This window comes from Monomorium pharaonis, chromosome 8, assembly GCF_013373865.1.
Source record: "Monomorium pharaonis isolate MP-MQ-018 chromosome 8, ASM1337386v2, whole genome shotgun sequence".
Lineage (NCBI taxonomy): Eukaryota > Metazoa > Arthropoda > Insecta > Hymenoptera > Formicidae > Monomorium > Monomorium pharaonis.
In genome coordinates, this window is record NC_050474.1 from 21,095,748 (window position 1) to 21,116,918 (window position 21,171).

Here is a 21,171-nt window from a genome sequence, read left to right on the forward strand (position 1 = left end):
AGGAAATCATGGAACGGAAAAGAGAGTATGATGTTCACGAGCGCGAGATGTTTTCTCGAATTAAATCCCGCGGACGGAGATACGCATCGTGATTCGGAAAGTGAGCGCTACAAGTGAGAAAAGCCCGGAAACGAGAGGAAAAGCAGGTGAGAGAGAGGCGGTGGAAGAAACTCCAAAGAATGAGGAGGAGATGGGGAGAAGATGGAGCGAGAATGACGCGGGGAGAAAAGAAAGAAAGAGAAAGACGCGCGCGTTTGCTTCTTCGTACTTCTGAAATTTCAGAAGAGACGGGGTTCTGGTTCGTTCCCAGGAATGTTACGCAATTGAATCGCTCGGAAAGGAGGAACTAAGTAAATTTCCCGCCATTTTCAGGACTCTCGGCCATTTATGCCGAGTAAATTTCTCATTTGTTTCTTTTCCATCTCGGAGCCGCGGCATCGTCTGGCAGGAATTCCGCGGAGATTGTAATAAGAGCACGAGAAAGAGAGAAAGAGAGAGGGGAGGGAGAGAGAGAGATGCGCTCGTCAGCGATTATCGAGAAATGGATGTCGAACATGCACATTTTATCTCTTGGGGAAAAAAAACGAAAAAGACGCAGCTCACATCTCGAAATTATTAGAGACAACGCGGCTAATTAGCGCTGGACCGTAATTGGAACGCCGGCGATTTCGTAATTTATTTCAAACGTAGCCACGTATAGATATTCTTCTTCGAATTCAATAAAGATATTATCTGGTCGGATCCCGCGCATTACGTGCGGCGCATTACCGAAAATACTGCGCGCCGAGACACCGAAGCGCGGGATTGCAAACGAGTAGCCATTTTAACGGGGAGCGTTACACGCGTTACGCGAGGCAATATTTACGCGTCTGTAATCGCGCGGTGGAAAATAAACTATTGCCAAACCATCTGCCTTGTAATCGGGATAACGGATTACGCCCGGAGCTACGCTCATTTGCGGAATGAGTAACGTGAATCGGCGCGCTGCGAGAGACCTCATCCTTTATCAAACCCGCGCGTTCAATTAGTCGCATCTTACCCTCGGATTTGCAGTCGCGACGGGGGAGGCGCGACTAGATGGAGAACCCTATCCGACGCGGCCGTGTATTATACACCCCAGGCGCGCACATCGAGCGAGGGAGGGGGGGACGAGAGGGAGGCCACCACGGATACACCATTGGCTATCTCCTTTTCGCAGGTTGGACGAAAGCTGTATTTTTTAACGGGAACGTTCTCCCGCGCGACGGCCAGTAAATTTATCCCTCGCGTTACTCCTGGGTCCATTTCGTAGTTCGCAGAATGGAGGTCCACCATCAGCACCGGGGCTGGCTGACTGGCTGGCTGGCTGGCTGGCTGGTGTTAGTGGTGGTAGGTCGGTGTTAGAAGCTCTAGATCTATCGGCCGGTCTACTCTGGGGGATGCTAACCTGTCCAAGGGATGCTGTTCTCCGCTCGACTCTCCTTTAGCTTCCAATGGCGGCCGCGGCCCGTATCCCATATCCCTTTTTTTTTTACCCTCCTTCGCACAGTTACGTGTGCAGTATTATATCTTTCGCTCTCGGGGAAAAGAGAGCGCACGTCTAACCGAACTTACACCGATCGATTTCCGGTTAGCGACCCTCGGGAGAGTATACTCGCTCGCCCCACCGCCGCGCGCCATTTCGAAGTTGCTTATATCGCGATTCGTCTTTGTTGCGAAACGGCAAGCGGGAAAGTTCGTTATTTCACGTCGGCGTTTTGCATACCGTTAAAGGGTGCATTGATGTGTTTTAGAGGAGCAACACGCTGCACTGTGCATAGGCCATTGCGTTTCGACTTTCTGTAAGTGTTTCTGTTTAACAACTGTGTATTTTGATATTCGACTTCTTTCGCGTGCACGTGAGAACACTGCTGTTAATAAAACATATTTTGAACTCGTATTTTTACACGTCTCGTTTCTTTCTTCTCCCTGTCTTTCCCTCAAAATTTTTTTTTTAGAAAAAAAACTGCAACTTTGATCGTATCGGGAAATATTAAACACGGGAATAATTGAGCTTCTAAAAAGACATTATTTTAAAACGAATGCTTATTTACAATTCTTGTGCATCAAAGTCTAGTCGCGCGTCTCGCACGTTCAATGATTAAACGTAACGCTCATGCATATTTTGCGGAAGCACGATGTGTGCTAAAAAAAGAATCGTGCAGGTCATAACAGTCCGTTTCTCTCGCGCAAACGTATCGCGCGCTTTTAAGAGGTAGAACGAAAGAGGGCGTATATGTGTTTTTAGTGAAAGAAGAGAGAGAGAGAGAGAGAAAGAGAAACTCGTGGTCCCCGTATCGATACACCAGTAACCCACTTCTAGTTGACAAAGCGGATATAATGCACCGGCGGGAAGAACGAACCGGGGCTGCATGCACCCTGGCACGGCCCCATCTATTTCCACGAAACTGACATTTCTATCGGAACGTAGTTTCTCTTTAAAAACTTTCCGCGGGGATGCGAACGGGCGCGTAGTGTTTTACAAGCACTCTCTCTTCCGCAGCCGGCTCCGTTACCCTCGCGCGCGCTTTCGCCTTCTCTTTCCCCCTCTCGTTATCCACCCTCTTCGTCGTTCGCACTCCCCCTTTTCTCTTTTCCTCTCTCTTTCTTGAATCCCTTTCCATCTGACTTTTCCTTTTCTCTCGGTGCAACATAACGATCCTGAGTATCTCTCTATTTATGCTTCGCAATTTATGGACGCGCACGGCTTATATTCAAACCACTTGCTGCTCCCTGCACCGCGACCTCCCCCGCCGCCGTCGCTTATCTTCTCTTACGTTTTATATATTATGCTTTTGACACACGTAGAAGTCGCTACTTTTATCGACTTTCATCCCGAATTCATTCGAGATTCCTATGCACTCGGGGGGGGGGGGGGGGGGCTACTCCAGCCACATTTCTCCGTCCACTATGAAGCTTATTAACTTGTAAAATCGCATATCTCGTAATAAATGTAAAATTACGCTGCTTGCGAAATGCGGACTGTGATTTATTTACGATATAACAAGCCACGCTTTGTCCACTTTCAACTTTTCTTTGATACATCTCGCAAATTTACATTAATGATATTTGGCTCGTAATAAAGGACATTTACGTGGCTTTACCTCTAATTTCTTCTTTGTATTTTTCTGGTATTTTTAATGTCATTAGATATTATTTTTTATTGTTAGCGCAATTATGATTTTAATTATTAACGATTTGAAAAATGTACTGTCGCGTTTCGCATCAAATATTTATTTGAAACAAAAGTGCGCTTTAGCTCGCCGAGAAGCATTCTCGCTTCCTGGAAACGGGAAAAGTCCCCGCTGGCTGTGACGGCGGAGGCCGTCATTCGCACGAGGTACTTTCACGTTTTCGTTACATGTCTTCCAGCGCGAAAATTCTTATTCCAGCAAAGCGCGGCGACGCGCTTCCTTACGTTTCCTACCCGCCCATTTTTTCTCCGTCGCCCTTTTTCTCGTTTTTCTCCTCGCGCGACATCGAAAGCTGTCGGGAGTGGTGAAAGGCCGCCTCCTACTAACGCGACGTCGCCCGGCGAAAGGAATATTTCGAGCTTCCCTCCTCTTTATGCATCCATTTTGACGTCGTCCACAAAAATTGAAATGCAAGGCAATTGGAAGATGGAGAGTACTCTAACTGGGGATTCCTTTGTCCCACTTGTTACGAGTTGAAAATGGATTCGTGTTGAAAATTAGGCCGCGAATGGCAGCATAGTACGATGTAAATAGTACATACGAGTATACATAAAATCGCTCGGGGGTATATGTAGAACGCGGACGATCGTGGGACCATTATCTCGTTACGTCAAGTATTCGTCATCGAGCTAATTTTCCGCGCTCTCGGTATCAGTGCTGAAAGTTTCCGCGGGCTTTAAGCTGCATATCGTCGTCATGGAGGCACATTTACCAACGTTTTATCGAGTTTAGCTCGTCCGGAAAACTCGACGTCCCCCTAACTTTTTCCTCGACAAGGTATCCCCTTCGTGTCGGCGTTTTTCAAACTTGTCCCACGGTGAACTTCGTGACACGATGAGAACTTCTAATATCACGAAGACCAGATGATCTTAAAACTTTCCAGATGCGTAATTAGGATCCTCGTAGACGATCCTTGCGAGTCCTTCTGGGAGTCCAGAATGCCGCTCCTCGACGACGTTAAGAACGTAAGAAAACGATAACGATCCGGAAATCCAGCGAGGCCATTTCACTTCCGACCGATCGGCCAATAACGATCTCCATTTAAATGCTATCGCGCGCTATCATCGGGGGTCGGTAAAAGTCAGTTGACTTTTCGTTTAATGACTTTTACATGTTTCATCACGGCTTGCAATTTACGTTACAATTAAGAACCAGAAGCGAGTCTCATTACTGTAAAATACGGTGAAACACGTTATATTACCTTATCGTTGCGAACGGCATGACATTCAAGTGCAAAACGCCGGTCTGAATTCTCACGGCACCGTCACGATCGTCGGCGCCTGCCGATGTAAATTCCAACAATAATAGCTCGCAACTAGTCGCGCAGGAAGTACAGAGCCGACGTTTAACATACTATCTTATGCATCCCGCTGCACCGTGTACTGAACTTTGATTCTATTCATTCAAACACTCCGCCAGGAGGAGAACAGTGACAATCGGGGGGAGAGAGAAAGAGAGAGAAAGAGAGAGAGAGGGGGGGAAGAGAGAGAGAGAGAGAAAGAGAGCAAGAAGAGGGAAATACATTATTTAAACGTGCAAACTTCACGTCAACTTTAAATAAGGTACTAAATTATCGAGGAATCAATTCGTAATTTCGTAGTATATTTCCATCGACATATCGGTAAAGACATATAGCGCCGATGTGCCGCGTACGCATCGATAAACAGAGAGCATTATCAACTTATGCAATTTGCGCTCAATGTTTAATACCCAGTTGATTAAGTGTCCGGCGATAGCGAATCTATTTTCGCTATGAAAACATCGATTTGAAATTGCTGCAAAAATACCTCGCGTGTACATCGGAAAGAGCATTTGCAGCATTTAGCGGTATGAAGTAGATAATCGTATCATCCAATCGGCCTGAAGCGACCGCAAGCTACGAGTTGCTGTTGCTGCTAAATCGAGCTACCGAGTTACTCGCTCTCGAGCTCTGGTGGACGGATATATATTTATGCCGTCAGGGATAAATCAATATAACTACGCACCGTGTTATATTTATGGATGCCGTACGATGTAACGACCCTTTGTCGAACATCCGCATCGCTCCTCCGAAGAAGTGGAGAAAACAGAATATTTCATTCGACGAACGAACGAAATTATGTATAACCGCTTCGAAGTGCGTCTTCGCGGCGGGACGATTAAAAGGTAGGGTGTCATAATTGATTATTCACGCGACATCTGTTACACTAAAATACACAACGGAGCAGATTTCCGTACGTGTCACCTTTTTCCCGCGTTTCATTTATGGTTTTAATTTCCGTGGCGCGTTTACGACCTAAAATAAAGCTATTCGGTGTATCCCCCGAATACTTGTGTGTGCGCGCAACTCTGGCTATTGTAATTCCCCGCGAAATCACCAGAAATCCACATAATATTCGCAATCGCCGGATAGCACACTTACCCTGTCCGTAACGGCCGGGGCACTGCACGAAAAACCGTGACTACGCTCGATTTGTAATCTCACCGCGGACTCGAGTTTCACCATTTCACGACTTCGAATCACGTTACCCGCGTTACCACTTCGCATCAGTTATCGCGCCTTACCTCCCTTTTGGGAGCAAAGTTGGTCTTCCCGGTTACAATCGATATCGCGATTATCGCCAACTCCGTCATCGGTGGATTAGTTATCGTGATGTTGCAGGCTCGAGCTCCAAAGCTCTGCTATGAAAAGTGTAATTCTACCGAATTCCAATGCATCGAATAAACTTAGAAACCAATCCAATAAGATTAACTTGAATGACAATTCAACTTGATAGACCTTGTAGATTAATTTGCGCGATGATCAATGCACTTATCGTGCGTTCCATCGGTAAAAATGCACGTCAAGTTTTTCACACGGAAAGATAAAGCGTGTAACAGAATAGCACGAAACAGTTTAGAGCGGAAAAAACATAGTTTCAATACGCGCGATGCATTTCATACATCTCGTTAAAACGGATATGACATATTGAAATGGATGCCCCCGCCTTATCGTGATTAATGTCGATGTACTAGACATTATCTTTTTTCCCAGTTTATGCAGCGCGTTTTGCATACAAGCTGGAAATAAACCGACGTAGGGGTAACATTATCGTTATTTATTAGTGTTACAACTTCTCGGTGCAACGTAGCTAGTTATGACTTTTGTCGCGTACAACCGGGAACGCAGTCGCGGAACTAGGTGGCGACCTTTATCCACCCTCGTACGAGCGGCGATATCGCGTTTCAGATTCGCTCTGAAAAACTGTGATTTATATTGTTGCGCCTCGCTCTCTCATTGTTTCGCAGCTTACCGCATCTTCGAACTTTTCACGACAATATTGTACCGGGAATGGTCTGCGGGGATTACACCGTTCTTTTCCACTTGAGAATACCGATACCGAAATGAAGTATGAATATCGGATACCCGTGGCGAGCCACGGTATTTGTTGTGATATAATTAACGCAAGTCGCGATAATGAGATGGATGTCGATGGAGCAGATGACGAAGAAGCCGCTCTTTAAACGATCTATCGGGTCGTAGACCCGATTCACCATATCTCTTTTCTCGTTAGGAGAATAATCTTGCCGAAGGTAAATTATGTATCTGAAAAAACGACAATTAAAAATACTCTTGTAAAACTTCTCTTTGACGTGTCATTAATCTTGCGAAAATTAAACGTTGATATCTAATATCGTGAAATTTCACATAAATCGCAATAAAGTGAGACCGTACATTTCATATGCGAGAACTTTAATAATTAATACACTTCAGACGTCAATTAAAGAATAATCATTTTTTCAAGATTAACTAACTTTTTAATGATTTGTAAACGTATAATCTAAACGTATAATTTAAATATAATATTAAATATATTTTTTTACTAAAAAAGTTGCTAATTTTATTAAATTTTGTTAACTAAATTTTAATTAAATTCTTTTAGTTCAACCATTTTAATTAAATGCATAAAATACTTGAACCTTAATTCAGTATTCATATATTTAACTAAAATACGTAAACACTTGAACTGGAAAAATTTAGTCAACTTGGAAAATTTAGTCAAATTGACAACTTTTTCTCAATGTAAAATATTAAAATAACCAGGTCCAATTTGATTCTCTGTCAAAAGCCCAAAAATCGTCTCTAAAAAGAATTCGAGAGGTTTCGAGTGATTGCAAAAACGGATAATAACTGCACATTATTGTAAAGAGAAATATTGATAAAGGGAATTTAGGAATTGACTGACGATCAATCGCACTGCGACATACACTGGTTTACACAATCACAAACTGAATTTCCAATCGTTTATTTTTTTTCCCCTACCCTGATTTCCCGCAGGAATCCGCGACGTATATCGTGACATGAGCGAGTACAAAACTGCGTAATGCTCTACGAAAAGTTGTTAATTACTGTTTGCCCGGCGAGCTTAGCAGATAGATAGCATTTAATTTGCGGTCGTAACATGTTGTACGTAGTCTACCGATGCGACCAATAAAGGTAATTATACTAATTACATTTGTGCACGATAAGCACCGGATAGTTCACATGTACGCTCATATTTTACATACGCACTATACATACGCATGTATAAATATGATAGATATACGATTGCTGAGAATCGAAATTGAACACGGCCGATGATAATCATAGTTTGATGCACCTGATGATTTCACTGATCAAAATTCACTATCGATTTATCACGAAACAACGTTATTATTACGCTGGGGAGAAGAATAATAATTTTTCGAGTGCCTACAGAATAGTTTGTAGATAATATTACCTAATATTACCATATTACAGAGAAACAGATTATCGATTACCGTATAATAACGCTGTGTCCAACATCAATATCAATTTTTTCAACTTCTAAAAACTGTCGATGTTAAAATTGCGGGAAAAGACAGCTGGAATATTACAATCGATATTACAATAACTTTGGCGATGTTCCGTAATTTTAATCTAGTTTTTGCCCGCTTTCAATTTTCTTCTAGCAATTTTTGACAATTATGGGGAATATCTATCGATTAATGAAGGTCTGCTTCACAGAACGGCGACCGTTTCGTAGGCGTACATTATCATAAGCCGACACCGCAGTTATGTGGATAATTGATTTGGTTACGTGTACGGCGTTAATATGATACATGCAAGTCTTGATGCACGAAAGCAGATTTAGATTATCCCATGAATTACGACTATGCATATCCAGACGGTGATGTAAAAAAAGCCCCGATTGGATTATGTCATAAAACAGTGATAGAAATATACAGACATCGCGTTATAAAATACAACACTTTAGCATATCAAAGTTAATAAATAAGTAAGAAACAGGCAGATAACGCGATTGTTAAAATTTCAACTGTTTACAAAATATCACGGATTAAATAATTTTCGAAAGCGGATAAAAGTGTAAAGTGAAAAATTAAGATGCAGATACTTTCAATAAAAACAGACACGAGTATCGCTCGACATAACGCATTAATTGCGAGCCTCAAAATATCATTAAATCAGGAGAAGCAGCTTTAAGAAGGCAACAACACGAAGGAGCAGAGATGGCGGGATTTTGTTGCGGCAACATTGAAGGAATTCGCGGAAAGGCAAATTAGACATAACCCACGCGCGGAACATACACGGCGCATAACTCGGAGAACATGAACACAGTCTCGAGTATACGAGAGGAAGGAGGGAAAGAGGGGTAGTTTCAAATGTACTAACTAAATGCAGCCTGCATAGCTCTTAAGTGAATTCCACGGTATCCTCGAGCTGGCAAGCAGTTTCGTCGGCTCCTGCCAAAACTAATCGCTCATCCGAATTAAGCGCCCATATCTCGATGCGGACGGGGGGGGGGAAGGTGGTACGCGATATAATTCATTAAGAATCCAATTAGGAAGTCAATGCGTGCTCGTTAAGCGCATCACGGCGTCGACATGTGTCGCGTAATTGACGGCCGCGGAAGGGAAAAAGTACGCGGCTGTCACAGTGAAAATAAAATCAACGTCCCTGGTAATAAGGTTTCATCATCGAATATTTTTCCCAAAGGTTTAGCCAACTTTCATTTAGATTGTTAACAATAATCGACGCTATAGCAGAGAGCGTGTAGTGAGGTACGATAGTCATTCGATAAACCGTCCATCGTTTTTCAATTTCCTGCGATTTTTACGATCGTTAATACCAAACTCGCGCCGTGAGTTTTGTGTATCATCGAGTGATCGTTAAAAATTTACGATGCTTGCTTGGCCAGTCGCAAATACGAGTTCAATATTTATCCAACACTTTCGCGATCGATAGACTAGATAATTTTCAGTGACAGCCACTATATACGACACAGTGGCAATTGTCTCTCTCTCTCTCTCTTTCTCTCCCCACAAGTACCAGTATATTTAATTAAAATACTAATATCGGAACTAAAGAGTGTAGCTTTTTTTCTTCAACCAACCGTTGGAAAAAATTCGCGCAACTCGACTCTCGCACACGAAATTCTTTCCCAAGCGCAATCGCGATTTACATGAATCCGAATTACGAGGGATTACACGTACAGAAAAGATATTACGTAACAGAGAGACACAAAGGCTGCAACCGCCAGCGCGCCCTTTGCCATGAGGTTTGGATTCTGAGATACTTGCGGAAATTTATGAAATTAAGCGTCGGTTGAGAGCGGCTGAGGTAAGAGAGAGAAATGGCAGCAGAGAACCGTCTGCTGCAACTTAAAACGTAAACGTGCTGACTGTACAGTACGTGTTTGCCTAGCAGAAACAGCACGAAGCTGACCGTTCAATTGCGCCGTGGCCGCACGTGACTAACACTCTAATTATGTATTTAGTCTTAATTAGACGGGCGTTACATCGTCGTGACGGCGGACGCTCGGCGCAAAAGTTCAAAGTCTGCGCGGCCCACTACCCCGGGGGAGGGAGGGTGAAGCAGTTTCTCGTGCCAGCTGTCGCGTCCACGCCGCACGAAATTCGCGTTTTACGAGGTAAAATTTTCGCGAAATTTAGAAGCGCGGAAGATCGAGAAGTTCCGGTCGCGTTAATTCGATTACGCGCGAAACTTGCGTGAAATTTCGGTACATCTGCAATTGGACACGCAAACATGCTGCAAGTGAAAATCTACTCGGGCGCAATCTCGGGAGCCGGTCCAGCGGGCGGTATATATTCATTGTCGCATAGTTAAAATACCGAAAGCAAATAAGACAGCGACTAAGCGACATTTCCCTGGAAATTTCTCAAATATATATATAATACTTTTGAGAACGTAATTTAAACATATAGCCTACCCCGCCGAAATTGCCGGATAAAATCTGTTCTTCGAATCCGCCGTTATATTGACGCGATAGTGCCTATTCGTTCGGGCTTTATATCCATTAAATTCTGATTTCGCCGCCATCGGGCGCGACAGACGAGAAGACTGGTACGAAGAGAAGCAGTCCTTTAGCTAGATAGCTTTTCAATGGGCTCCTTCATTTATTCTCCGTGTGCGGCGACGCCGACGAGAGGAGACGCTAGTTCTCTCGTGCCGGAGGACAAAGGGCCCCAGAGAGAAGGGAAAGAGAATCAAGTTCCACGTATACATATGCGAACGGCGCGGCATGGAGAATGTTAAAGCGGACTTTTATGAGCCAAAAAGGAAGACCGGGTTAGGAAACGTCAGCCTTGGCGAAGTATAAAGCGTACTAACGACCGTTTCATTGATTTTCAATTTTCGATGAGCCATGACATGACTAATGGGAACTCGAGCATGCGAATGTTACGCAGATAAAACGAGCATTGTCGTACAATCGCGGAGCTGCTGTTTGCATCATGTTGATTCTCAAGCGCGGATACTCAAAACGAAAAAGACATCCGATACGTTTTCCGTCTCTCTCGCGTTCGTTTCAAGTTAATAAATTCGCGCGATGTTGCGCCGCTCTTGTTTGAGTGAATAAATCCATTATAACGCGAACGTATACACAGCGCTATTGATTCACTTCGAAATGCACACAAATTAACGATAATTTACGCATAAATAACGCGAGGCTGTCGCGCGAAATTATCATTGGCTAACCACCACTCGCGCGGATCTCGGATCTCAACCGTAACCTAAGCCACGAGACTCACCTTTATCTATGACTAAGCTACCTCTTTCTTATTCCGCATTTAATTAACATAAGCGGACACGCGACGTCGCGGACAAGGCGCGCCGAACTCCGCCCTTCCGGTATCTTCGATATCTCGCCGCCGACGAAGGGGGATGAGGGCCCGAGCCCGGAGTCTGTCGGCGACAAATCGCGCTTCCGCAGAGAACGAAATTTCCTGTACGTATCGATTGCGGCCGCCGCGTGCCGGGGTTAGCGTTGCCCCCGCGGCTACAGTCGTCAGATATGGGCGAAGTTGCGAAATACACATCCGCGCGTACGGATATTTCCCTCGCAATCTAGGAACGCGCGCATTACATAAATTCATATACCGCGAGAAGGGCGGTAGGTGAGCCACCACACACCACCGTGCACCGCGGCGGCTGCTGCTGCTGCTGCTGCTGCCGCCGCCTCCTCCTCCTTCTCCTCCTCTCCCGACGGGGTTGGTGGCAGCGGCGGCGATGGCGATGGTGATGGCGATGGCGATGCGGTGGTAGTGCTTGCCGGCGGTGCAAGGTGCGAGGTGTGTGGAACACGTTCCACGCGATAGTGTACATTTGAGATACAGCGAGCGGACTACGGTTCTAATTCCGATGACGTATGAGCTTGCGTAACCTAGTTTTCTGTTTGCCAGTCCCCGGTAATGAGTTGTCTAGTCCTCCGCCACCATACTCGTCGTCCTCCCCCCGACCGCCTTTCCACCATCCACCTGTAACCATCGCCGCCACTTCGTTCGCGGTACGCCCTCTCTCTCTCTCTCTCTCTCTCTCCGTCTCTCCCTGCCTCTCGCTCCCTTTTTCTCTTTCTGCTTCCGCCTCTCTCTCTTCCCCTCACCCCCCGTCGCTCTTTCCCACAGTCGTTTCCCCCTGTGACATCGTGCACTCGCGTGTCGTAAATTACACGCGGAGTCGGATGTACATACTTATACACGCGAGTGACGATACGATAAACGGTTTGCGAGAAAAGGAACCGGCGGCGTCGCGGCTCAACTATCCGTCCTCGGGGAATCACGAAATTATGGATAGAAATGTTCGTGAATATACGAGGGGGTATTGATCGACGCTACAAGTTTAGTAACTTTGCGACGGCGCCGATATAATCGTTGTCAAAGTGTATTCTCATGGCAATCGCCCGGGGGACGCTAAAATTTCTTCGCGGCATAATCATACGGTTGCAGCAGCACGCGACCGTGCCTGTTAGCGCGAAACGAGAATTATTGATAAGCTTATCCCGTTATTACGAATATACGTAACTGGACACCTTCGTTTCTCTCGTCAGGCGGAAGTTTGCGATTACAACTTTTAGGTTTAATTTAATTGTAATGTGTAATGCAGTATACTTGTTCGCGAATTAGTTATAACCGCGCGGAGTAGCAAAAAATCAGACATTAACAATTGCGGGGATTTCGGCGGCATCCCGAGTGTAAATAATTACGCATAATTCAAAATCCGAGAGCGCGTCCGTAATATAAAATAGCAGAAGCGAAATTGTAAGCGAGCTGTCACCGACAACGCTTCCACCCACGTGATCACGGCTGATTAATGGCTAAATTGCGCAATTAATACACGAAACATCGGATAATCACGCGAGCGAGGAGAAAAAATTTTTTGAACGCCATCGGGTTGGCGTGCGCCGGATGGCCTTAACGAGGGTGGGGAAAGATCGTGAAATTTATCGGCCCCGATCGTCCGGTCATCAGTTTAGGATCGAGAGTTAGTGTCTCCTCGCATGAGAGCTGACTATCCTTCATGCGGAATGTCGGGCTTTTTCTTTATTTTTTCCACTGCCGGCATTACGCTCGCCGTCCGTCGAGACGCCCATGATAAAAAGGAACGGTTTGTACGACGTGCGCCTATCTCGGTATTTCTTCGAAATGGAACGACGACGACGACGACGACGACGAAGACAACGACACTGCTGGCACGACGACGTGCCTGTTCGCTCGTATAGTTAAGGATTCAGACGTCGCAGGAAGGATCCTGAACGTTAAAAAGGATAACCGCCATTAGTTAAAAAAATATTACGCTACTCCCCGGCTGTGTCGAAATTTTCCTCAACAAACATTTGATCTCTTTCAATTTTGCCAAAGTCTCTAACAAACACTTCAAAATAGAGGATAAAATTATTAAGCTTACAGAGAAGTGCGTGAAGGATTACACTTTTCTTGAGCAAAATTTTTTGTCGTTTTTTTTTTCGTGTATCGCTCAAATATTCCTTCGCACATTACCTTAGAAACGACACTTGGTTCGCGTCTGAGATTAAACAAAGTTACGCCGTGATTTCTTCCGCGCGTATATATCTCACTGCCATGTCCGCAGATAGATTTATACACCTTGGCTCATTGTTTGTCCTGCGTGTTTTCATTTTTAGAGCCCGGTTGTCTTTACGGGGCTCGTTACTTTTTTCGACAACGCACCATATATCCGCGGCTAGAGGATGCCAGGCAGGCGTGGAAATATATCATCCGGGAGAGACATTTCCACCCCCTTATTTCGCGTTTCGCCCCCCCGAAGCGAACTCACCCTTACAAGCTGCCGCCGCTGGGCGAAAACCGGCGCAACGAGGCCCGACTTTACCGCTGACACCTCGAGCATCCAAATAAATAATACGCCTTATTTGTTGTACGTATTGTGCGCAGCGGCAGAATGAAATCTGTCGGCGCTACCGCGCAACGAATCAACGGCAGGGATCATATGATTTAGGAAGATCCCTCTAAACAATAATTACAATATGCATGAAGCAATTTTATCGACAAAACTATATTACACTTTATACATACGGTTATTTGTCATTTATTTTCCTGGAAAAGCAAACAGAGATAGCAAATCAGTCAGAAATAAATCAATAATAAAATTGAATTAAGGGCAGCGACAGACTTTCGATTTATATTTGCAATTCAGAAAGAATATTAACTAAACGATAATTACTATTATTTTAACTTATACACATACAGCGTTTCTCGTAAATATTTAAACTAAATTTAAGTGATTAATTATGCTTTTGAAGCATCAATTACTATAAAGTTATTAATAGAATGAATTAATAATATAACGAAATTAAAACTTAAGAGAACATCAGAAATCAATAGTCGCGCCGCAATATTTTTTTATAAGTCTACATACGAACAAATTTCACTCGGCTTTCAAAAGAAAAGGAACGGTTAAAGGAGTCGTAACGCAAACGGTAAAGCCGCGTCGCCCTTTTAACTCCCGTTGCGCTGACACGGCAACGGCTCGAGTAATGGTTACACCTGCTGCTGCTGCTGCTGCAGGAGTTTACAAGGTGGACCAGAAACTGGGCGAAAGAATCAGCGCGCGCGCCAGCAGAGCTCGGTCGAACGCGAGTTACGACAGAGGATTTCATCCGACCGAGGTTCGCCGTGGTCATTAACTCCAAAAGTTCGCGTCGCGCGTATAACTTTCACCGCTCACCTGACGAATCTTGTGATACGAGACGCATCTCTAAAGCTTTTCCCCGCGTGATATTCCCCCGTATAACCCGGCGTATTACCCGGTTAATTGATGTAGCACTCCTTTGCGATACGATACGATACGATACGATACCGATAAAAACCATCGACCATTGTAATTAACGTAAGATACACTATCTTTTATCCGGGAGACTTCATCCGTCATAATTAATGGTAACGTCGATATCAGCGAAGCGAAGCGTACAGACAAAGTGGCGTAGCGCCACAAGCGTGCAGCCGCCTACGGTCGTGTTCCTCGTTTGTTATTTAGCGCAGCGCATCTCTTCCCCGACCGAGTCGTACTTCGCGAAGGGTAAATGTGTGAGCCGCGAGCTACGACGTAAATTACATTACGAATCACGTCTGCTTAATTACCGTAGTTATTTAATATCATTGAAGGTTCCACGACGTACAATGCGCGCTTCGCGCTTTGCCCCTCTCTTTCTCCCGTCTCTATTTCTCTCTCTCTCTTTCTCTCCCGCGGTGCACAATTGAAAGAGAGGCGTGACGCGAGAGTTCAAAGCCGACGTTACGCGCCAGCTTGCGACGTCGAAAGCCTCTTTTCGCGTGCTGCGGCTACCGCCCCGCGCCACCACGAAGAAGTGTTAAAATTCAGCGCGTTCAGCTTGGCACCCGAGGCGGTCCAACTGGGTCATTAAATATGAGAGATCTTGTTGGCCAACATCTCTCCCGCTGCCGTAGCGGAGACGAACCAGGCAAGGAGAGCGAGAGAGCGAGAGAAAAAGAGTGTGTGAGAGAGAGAGAGAGAGACGTGCTGCAACTGTCTCTCTCCCGGCGGTTGTTTCTCGGCTGCCTGACGCGCAAGCCGCGCCACTCTCTGGATGCACTTTTGTATAATTTTACTTTAATTGCTGTTGAGCCCTGGAGTTTTCAAGTTTCGCCCTGTCCTCGCTCTCCCCGCCTTCCTCCACTCCGTCCTCGGCGCCCCTTCTCTCGCTACCCCGCGCTTTGCACCTTCGCCTACTTTTATAAGCTCCCTCGCTCTTTCCACACTTTCTCTCTCCTTCTCTGCCCCGTCCGCCCACCCCCTCGCTCTTTCTCTTTCTTGACACGGTTTTAGCTCCTTTCTCTCTCTCCCCTTTCCCTTTCCTCGTTTCTCATGGTCTCTATTCCTCTTATCGCTGCCCACGCCGTGTCCCTCAGCTCGCGAACGGGGGAGAGTCGCTATTTATAAGATAAAACTTCCTCGCGCGCACTTGTTTCACGCCTTACATAGAGCACCACACTCGCGAGAAATCCGCCTCGCGACAAACCTGTCGCGACTGGTTCCGCCAGTCGAGACCCGTGAAATATGATCGTTTCTGACGGAGAATTAAGCACGTAGCTCGGGGTAATACGAGTCATTGCGGAACTCGCGTAAAAGCGCAGGATTAAAAGAATAAAGAAGAAAAAGGTGGGGAAAGGGGGAAGGGAAAAAAAGAAAGTATCCACGCTCTATCCGAAGATTTAGCACTGACGGCCGAGAAAAAGCGCGGGCAAATTTGGGGACACGAGCGCGACAGCGCAACGCACATCTCTCACGTTGATCTAGATCGATCTGCCGTGCGCGCGCGCGCGAGCCACGCGCGTTATTACTTGTCCCGACACATTTTACTAGACGCGCGGCTTATCCCCCAGACGATTTTTGCGATACTAACATCCACAATAATTCTCGAGTTTCTTCGCTCTCGCGGCCCGCCCGCAACCACCGGGAAAAAGTTGCCTTCTCTCCTTGCGAGGAAGTCAAACAAATAAATGTTCTGACGGGCGAACATAAAACTCATAATATATGAGATAAAAGAAATACTCGTGATCTCTCACGCGAATCCTCACGTACCAGGCCGATGCATCACCCCTGACTACTACGCGCCCGCCCGAAACCCGTTTCTGGCGGGGGGAGAGAGAGAGAGAGGGACTTCTCTCACCCCTCCTCTCATCCCCATCTCGTAAACTCGACAACCTTCCCCGGTGCCAATTTACATATGTACATCCTTGGGGCTCCTGCGTGTGTTGCATCCCGTATTTGACGAGGCACCGTCGGAATATGCAAATCACGTAGCCGGATGAATATGCGGGGAGAAGTTTTCGTTAAATCCACTATAATTGATTCTATTCGGCCCGCTGCCGAAATCGCCCCGGGAAATGAATAGCAACGCTCCCTACCCTTCCACGTTTACCCCTCTGCCCTACCCCCGGATATCGGAAAAGTATTTTACGTCGCTTTGGAGTTCCCTCCCTCTCGTGCCCCCCCGTCGCCATCTTGAACGTACCGCGACCTCGCGAAGATACGGCGTGCAAATTTTCGGAATAATCAAATTCGATCGATCTAAACGAATATCTAACTTCCGTTACGAAGGCCCACAGGAGTCACTTTATTCGATAGCATAACTGATTCCCTTACCCTTTGCCGTTTACAGAGGGAACCACAAGCAATCTCTTTTTCTCTATGCTTTCTAAATGGCATTGGTTAGAAAAAAAAAAGTCCCTTGCAGGAAGAGTAAAAGAGGCAGAGGAATTGGGTGAATAGCGAAAGGGAATCCAATGCCATCGAATATATACGGAACTATAGAAAACGATGGTCGAACCTGCTCGAAAACGATTCCGATATATCGTGGCTTTTTACAACGACGTAAAGTCACGCTAGGTTTCGCGAAAGAAACGTGAGGAAACGTCACGATTCGGTGTATGTGTACACTTGGCTTATCGGCGCCGTAAACTTCCACCCGAGGTACGATCGACGACGGGCTTATATCTCACACTTCGGAGATAATTGGGAATCATCCTTCCCTCAAGTTTTATGCGGGTATAAATAAAACCCTAATAAGAGAGACGCGGAGCGACGCGCGATGGATCGCGCCCATGCTAACGATGAAAGAAAGGGATCATTATTAATTTTCGTTCAGGAAAATAACGAGATAAGAAAAGAATTATTGGTCCTGAATATAATAAGAAATAATAATCAAATTATACGACGTAGAAATAAATCTGTCCCGGGAGATAAAGTTACAACGTTATCATTATTCGCCGCGGCGAATAAGGGGACGTGAGAGAGAAATCGGGGAGAGGGAAGGGGGAAAAAGAAGCAGTGACGCAAAACTTTCCCGCAGACATTAAAAATAAAATTCACCGGCGAGCATCAGGACGTATTAAGGGTGACGAGTGCGCTGCACTTAGGATCACGAAAGATCGGCGAGGGCGAGGGCGCAAAGAAGATTCGAAGGGGAGCATGCATAATGGATCGGTACTGCTGCGTGTCGATGCGACCGCTACGTCAGTTCGCATAAAAGTGTCGGCGGCTTTCTCGGCCGCGTCACCTTTTTTTTTTTTTCATCTCGCGCGCCAAAAAGACGCGAGGCAGTCCGACATCGCGGCGTTCCCGCTGAATAACTTTGAATCCGATCCTCCGGGAGTATCCTCGCGGAGGATCCTAGGAGGAACGATCAAACTTAAATATTCAGCGGCGACAACGCGTGCGCACGCGCGCCACGTTAGGAATATTATTTTATACACGTAACATAGGGTCGGGAATATCTCATTTCCAATATCATTTAATCGATACTCCCACGTATAATAAATTAATGTGCAATTAATGAATGTAATAACGAGTGAGCGACGCGAGTCTAATAAATCCCCTCTGATACGCTCGAAAATGATAATGATCCGGATGGTAAAATAATAGTAATAATAATATGTCTTTCCGAAGGAGCTGTCCTATCACACTGCGCGCAAACATCAAATATGAAGGGGGATGAACAATGCGGCGACCTAACCAACCACCTTGAGTAACGCTTCCACGAGAGGCGATATCGCGTAAATGTAGATCTGGCTAGGCTTGATCTAGGTTACCGCTGCTGTACAGGACACTCGGCCAGGACTCTATTCATGCCCGAAACCTCGTGTCACTAGTTATGACAGCAGTTGTGTATACGCGGATGAATCAGCGTGGACGTAATCCAGCGGACCATTGGAAATGGCCACGCTGGCAAATTCAATCGGATTCCCGGATTCCCCCTTCTGGCATTAGGACGTACGTCGAGGATGCGTGAGACAATTATCATTGTGAAGGAGATTAATCCGTTAATGGACCCTTACATACATCACATCTACGAGGCAGACATGTCTATAAAACAAAACATCGGTCAGTTAATGCTAATTGGCGTGCTTCCTAGCGGAATATAATTTGTCATCGATAATTATCAATAGCTTGTTAAAGTATTATATTATATTATTTGCATTGAATCATACGGCCAACTAACTATAGTATAATTTATATTATTCTCTTATATTTGTCTTATTTAATTTTAAATTACTCGAATAAAATAGTTGACAATTAATTAGTGTAGATGTCGCGTATAAATTAAAAATTAAACGGAAAAACTTTTAATGTCGCTATTAATCCTCAATTATTTTATATAAGCTCTATAAAATAAAATGTAGATTATCGAGAAAAGCAAGAGGATTCTCTTCCCTTCGATGTTCGCAGAAACTTCTGCTTTTCTAAACGACAAGACAAATATTTCTTTTTTCCTAACGTGCCCGCTACTCGTAGTACCATTTCTCGTTGACTTGGTCAAATAGTTTTCGCTAGAATCCCAAGGAGGAATACGACGCATGTGATTCTTGCCGAATACACACTTCTGCGACTTGCAACGCGAATATCTCCGAGCTCCCTGGCGTTCCGCGGATATTTCTCGGATATTCGGTCCGTTGCAAATAATATCGGTACGATATACAAGTCGTGTATCGATACAAAAGAATGACACGAGCGCATAATATTTCGAGCTTCCTCGAAAGTCACGGATTACGAGTTCTCGTAAGTCTGCATTATATTCATTGCCTACCCCTAATTTACTAACGCTCCCGAATACTTCGCGCGCCCTTCTTCTTACTCCATAAAATACGCGTAATGTACGTAACTTCGGGTATAATCAGCCCTAGTTTAACGCAACTTTCGTCAACTTTCTGCATTTTGCAGACACGCGCTTGACTGTTAATAAAGTTACGTGCATTTATCGGGTACGCCTGGTACGCGTAGAACTTACGCCGTTTCAAGAATAGAGGCACACGGACGGTTTCCACCTCGAGACTATTCTCTGCGACCGTTAGAAGCGGTAGTAATCGGCACGTTTCTCGAAGCTATCGCGATTCACAGACACTCGGCCGTGTCTGAGCAGAATCGAGCGAGTGCTCTTTTGTAAGTTTTGGCACAAAAGTGTCTGTCGCTCCCTTCCCGTAAATGAAAAAAATGGAACTACCTATATGGCGGTTATATCCCGCCGTTATTTTTCCCGGGGACCGGGGGCACAATGTGGGCAGGCGAAAACTACGGATTCTGCGCGTTCAGTCGACACCTCGCCCGACAAACAATGTGTCCGCGAACGTGTGTATTTTGTCGTCTCCCTCTCCTCCACCTCTCTCTCTCTCTCTCGTCTCTGCCTGTCTTCGCGAACTCCCTTTATCAACGCTCTTTGTTTCTCACCTCTTTCCTACTCCTTTTTCCGACCTTACCATTTCTGCGCGCGGGTTACTATCTCTCGCGCAAAGGATGTCTGTTTTGTAAATCAGCAAAGTTGGTTAAAGTTACCTAGCTCCCGTCCTGAGCCGGTCGCCAAGACCGACTTGTCTCGCGAAGATATAGAGGATAGATGGTAAACATGAATAGATAGTTGAAAGGAGGTAGACGTGTGTGAAGAGAGACGTGTGTGAAGAGAGACGTGTTTGGTCGAGAGATCGCGCGAGAAAGTAATAAAAAAAGAATAAAAACGTATCCTCCTTCTGCCCGAGAAATATTTCTTTTCGCGTAGGTTGCGCCATTTCGAACAGCTGAGCTGAATATTCGGATCGCTGAGCTAATCACGCTTCTCGCGCGTGGCCAATTATTTCAGAGATATTTGAGAGACTCGTTGCATATTGATATTTATTAAATATTATACATCGAATCAAATCGAGCCACATCTAATTCCGTAATGAATTCGCGACTATCGAGGGCTGTACCAAATCGAGGAACGTTAAGCTCCATAACGGATTCGCGATCGTTTCAATTTATAAACTGAAAAGCACTTTCTCGGAACGATTTCGTCTGCGCGCAGCTCGATTGTAGCTCGATCCTGCCGTGCGAGAAGCACGCGAAGTTATAATATCCGATAAACGATTAATAAGAAATAACACCTATTTCCGTCGGCGCGGAAAAAGCTCGAGCGCTCGTGCCGAGTTTAAGTGGAATATGCCGCGCCATATCGCAGCGAAATGGTTCTTATCGGTTACTTCGGTCCGACAACAAATCGAAGTTACTCAGGCACATTGATAAAAAGACGTAGCCGATCCACTTGGCACTTGGAAGTTTAGTACGTATCGAAGTTATCCGTAAGTTGCACTATACTCAATATCTACCCCTGTACGTATCGGGCCCCTCTCGGCTCTCCTG

The 21,171-nt window shown here is 45.4% G+C and overlaps 1 protein-coding gene and 1 long non-coding RNA gene across 9 annotated transcripts in view; one reads left to right on the plus strand and one right to left on the minus strand.

The window, feature by feature from the left end:
- LOC105836922 (tyrosine-protein phosphatase 99A) overlaps positions 1-21,171 on the minus strand; it is a 282,921-nt gene that overhangs the window by 130,968 nt on the left and 130,782 nt on the right. The gene's annotated exons all lie outside the window — the stretch shown is intronic.
- Positions 7,200-21,171, plus strand: part of LOC118647166 — a 30,911-nt gene continuing 16,939 nt past the window's right edge. The window contains exon 1 of the long non-coding RNA XR_004964473.1: positions 7,200-20,175. This is a non-coding gene — a long non-coding RNA (uncharacterized LOC118647166). The remainder of the gene's footprint in view (positions 20,176-21,171) is intronic.